Source organism: Physeter macrocephalus, chromosome 14 (genome assembly GCF_002837175.3).
Source record: "Physeter macrocephalus isolate SW-GA chromosome 14, ASM283717v5, whole genome shotgun sequence".
NCBI lineage: Eukaryota > Metazoa > Chordata > Mammalia > Artiodactyla > Physeteridae > Physeter > Physeter macrocephalus.
This window is the reverse complement of record NC_041227.1, coordinates 126,999,076-127,003,358: the sequence shown is the minus strand read 5'-3', so window position 1 is coordinate 127,003,358 and position 4,283 is coordinate 126,999,076. Positions and strand designations below refer to the sequence as shown.

The 4,283-nt window shown below is 53.9% G+C and overlaps 1 long non-coding RNA gene across 1 annotated transcript; it reads left to right on the top strand.

The window, feature by feature from the left end:
- Positions 1–237: 237 nt before the first annotated feature.
- LOC114487704 (uncharacterized) lies at positions 238–1,897 on the top strand. The gene is made up of 3 exons (XR_003682999.2): positions 238–714; positions 1,474–1,552; positions 1,677–1,897. It is a non-coding gene; the product is annotated as an uncharacterized lncRNA (long non-coding RNA).
- The last annotated feature ends 2,386 nt before the right edge of the window (positions 1,898–4,283 follow it).

Below are 4,283 nucleotides of genomic sequence, written 5' to 3'. Positions count from 1 at the left end.
CCTGACACCGTCTGGGGAAAGCTGGGGAGCTGCTGATCTCCATTCCCCTGTGCAGGTACCAGAGGGCTCTTTAAGCCACTCCCACTGATTTCATTTCATTCAATAAATATCTGTTGAGCTGGCCACCATGTGTAAGGCACAGTCCTATCCTGTCCTCTCCTCTCTGCCGCCTCTGAGCACAAGTAGAGTCCCAGGCATCCCACAAATCATGCAAGGTAATTTCCTAAACTTATCTGATTGTAGGCATCTTCTGGGGGGTCTTGTTAAAAAGGAAAGATTCAGGAATTGCCTGGCGGTGCAGTGGTTAGGACTTGGCGTTTTCCACTGCCGTGGCACGGGTTCAATCCCTGGTTGGGGAACTAAGATACCACAAGCCGTGGTGAGGCCAAAAAAAACACCCCCAAAACAAAAAAGACAGATTCCCGGTCCCCAGCCCTGGAGAATCCTGATGCGGGAGGTCTGAGGCGGGCCCGGGATCTGTGTTGACAGCCAGCTGGGAACAGGACAAACATCCTTCTGGAATTTTCAAGGGCTCTGTCCCTCCATCTCCCAGAATATCTCCAAGAGGGCAGAGATCAAGTGGGACTGAGAAGGAGGGTGCAGGGCCCTGGGCCGCCTGTCTGTGCTGATCCGCGTCTGATCTTCTGTGGCCCCTCCTCACGCAGGCCACTTGGATTTCTGCCTTGACCTGAAGATCACTTCTACCTTTTAAGGGTAATCTTTTGTTTTCCTGTCTTTGTTTCCGTGTTTCCCCCTGAACCACAAACTCCTGGAAAGGAGAATTGTTGTATTTTTATCTTCATGTTCGCGTCTTTGGGCCCAGTTCTGGGTACAACCCAGGTCTCCATTAAATACTTGTCAGATAAATGAATAAATGGTGCCTGGGCATAGAGTGCCCCCTGGTGGAGTCAGAGAGTATGGCAGGATCTTGGATCCTGGCTGAAACAGTCAACCTGGAGGGACATGTCCTGGCCCTCGGGTTCAGGGCAGCCCGTCCAAGTGTGACGTCACGTGGGGCTGGGGTAGGGGTAGGGGTCCATGGACAAAGTCTGAGGGGAAGGGGTGGGCTGGGCCTTTGAAAGATGTGGCTCTCCTAGGATAGGCAGGGCTGGCCAGACAGTGAGACCCAGAGTCTACACTCTTAATCACTCTCAGCATCCATCTATCCATCCATCCATCCATCCATTCGTCCATCTATCCATCCATCTATCCATCCATCCACCCATCCATCCATTCATTTTCAGAGCCACCTTTATGGATCTGACCCTGTGGAAGGACTGGGGATAGGACACCAAATCCCCCAGTCACGTCAAGTCCCCCTGTTTGAGCCCTCTCCTTCTCGGGAGAGTTTTGGTGGTCTAGGGGTTAGAGAGTGGCTCCCTGAATTGAGTTCCCCGGCAGATTTCTGTGCTTCCTCCCCCTGCTCCTGGATGTGTCCAGGGTCTGTCTGAAACCTCTTTTCTCCCCCTGCAGCAACCTCTCTCCTCCCTCTTCCTCAGAGCATGATGCCATGACAGGGCTCCACCCAGACCAGCTGAGTGTGAATCTCCAGGTGCAGTTGGGTAGGGAAAAGGGGGAGGGAGATGGAGGAAGTGCTTAGGCAAGGATGTTTTAAGAAAGCTCCCCAAGGGACTTCCCTGGTGGCGCAGTGGTTAACAATCCGCCTACCAATGCAGGGGACGTGGGTTCGAGCCCTGGTCCGGGAACATCCCACATGCCGCGGAGCAAGTAAGCCCATGCGACACAGCTACTGAGCTCTCATGACACAACTACCGAGCCCGTGTTCCGCAACAAGAGAAGCCACCGCGATGAGAAACCCACACACCACAACGAAGAGTAGCCCCCGCTCGCCGCAACTAGAGAAAGCCTGCGCCGCACACAGCAACGAAGACCCAACACAGCCAAAAAAAAATAAATTGGTTAATTTTTTTAAAAAAACTTGAGGTATAATTGACATAGAACATTACAAAAAATAAAAAATAAAGCTCCCCGAGAGATTCTAATATGCATCTAGGGTTAAGACCCCTGCCAGCTTCTGTGTAAACAAATGTGGTGGGCAGGATAGGGAAGCCATACCAGGATTATGCCCCTTTCTGCTTCACCCCACCAGGCCCCCGCAGTGCTGTGCTATTTCTCCTACCCTCTCCGCCACGTCCATACAAACATGCACCCTGCCCATGACAAGAGCTGAGCCTCCTGTTCTCTAGACCTGGAAACCTCAGCAACGTTTAAGCTTTCATCCTTGGGTCCCTGTGGCCAAAATACATACTCAGAAAGGGCTTCCTGTCAGCAGGGAACCTTGGGGTGGTGCAGCCTTGAACCCAGATCCTTACAGTGGAGAACATTACCAGCAGGGGAGGGCAGGGGTGTGTGAGACCCACTTCCCTGTTTCTGCTTCCCAACCGGAAGTGAGGCTGCTCCTCCCTGACACCTGCAGCCTCAGCCCCACCCCTCTTCTAGAACAGTCCAAAGGAGGCAGGAATTGGAGCTACAGGGTGCCCACATTAATGGGGCAGCTGGACCGTCCCAGGTTGGCCTGAGAGCTGGTGGTCTAGTTGGGCATCTGAGCCCCTCCTGGGCTCACTGGCTGCGAACCAGGAGCCCGAGAGACCCCGGAGCCTGAGCTCTGGCATCTGCCATCCCTCCTGGTCTGCGAGCTGGGCACCGCCCCGTTTCCTTCTCCATCCCTTCCACCCCTTCTGCTTTCATCCCCTCCTTCTGCACCACGGAGGGTCAGCCTGTCTCTCTGAAGCCCCTACATCTTCTTTCCAAGGGACTGGAGCCTTCCTCTTGTTCCTGGTCTACTGGCTGGGGGATCTGGAAGGATCAGTGCCACACACCTGGATACCCGGACAGAGGAGCCTCTCTACTTCCTGACTTGCAGAGACGGGAACAAAGTTACCTGCCCCAGAAAGCCGGCAGTTCTGGCAATCACCGACAGATGGCGACAGGCGCTGCCCATGGCTGGCCAGTTGCGTCTTTGCCGAGGTTCTAAAGAAAGCAACTTCTCTAGTCCCTGCTGCACGGCTTCTTGGCTGACTGACTGGTATTCCCTGGTTCCGGCCACCTTGGGAATTAGGACCAGGCCTGTTGGACCTCCCAGCACTGCCCCATAACCTGCGTGTTCCAAGGCTAGGTTTGGTCATCTGGTCCACCCCAGTTCCACTGTCCAGCCCCTGCTCACTCCCCTCCCCATCACCCTGAGTCTCCGGGGGCCCTCGTGTGTCCCCTTGGGGCCAACGAGAGATGGGACAGACAAGCAGAGATGGAGCCAGGTGGGCAGACAGGAGTTGAAGTACAGAAGGCACTGGAATTCAGAGTGTGATGGAGCGGATTGCGTGGTTTGGGCGCACTGGGGGGGTCGAGGCCAGGCCAAGGCAGTAAGTAGATCTTGCCTGCAGCTCTGCTGACAAACAGCAGCCACGCCCCTGCACTTAATTCCTTGCTCCGCAGGGAGAGCGAGGTACAGACACCCAGCCCCTCTGCTGGAAGTTTTTTGATGACTTTATCTCTGGCACGTTGACAGCCTCTCCTGTTTCCTTTCAGTTTTGCAGGAAGGAGGCAATCAGCTCTCTGATGTAGAAGCATTTGATCAGGAAGTGGGGGAGGGGCAGATGAGGGGGGAAAAGCCCAAGGAGAAAGGCAGGCCGGGGTCAAGACGATGGATGGGCTCGGGGTGGGGTAGAGAGAGGGTCTTCTGGTTCATCTTCACAACGGGCTTCAAATTTGCTTTTTAAAAATTTAGGGGGCTTCCCTGGTGGCGCAGTGGTTGAGAGTCCGCCTGCCGATGCAGGGGACGCGGGTTCGTGCCCCGGTCCGGGAAGATCCCACATGCCGCGGAGCCTGCGCGTCTGGAGCCTGTGCTCCGCAACGGGAGAGGCCGCGGCAGTGAGAGGCCCGCATAATGCAAAGGAAAAAAAAGAAAATTTAGGTATAACTTACTTTCCATAAAGTTTACTCCTTTTAAATGTATAACTCAATAATTTCTAGTCCATTTACAGAGTTATACAACCATTACCGGAACCCAATTTCAGAACATTTCCTCAAACTTAATATTGACATTATTTTCAGTGAATTTCTCCTTGAAGGCCCAGAATTTATGGGACTTCCCCTTCTGGGAAGGAGAGAAGGTACCTTTCCCATAACTTGACACCGGGGTCCCGTTACCAGCTCACACCATGAATTAATATTTTTATAAATCTTGCAGCTGTCTAAAGAATAGTCCAGGGCTTCCCTGGTGGCGCAGTGGTTGAGAGTCCGCCTGCCGATGCAGGGGGCGCGGG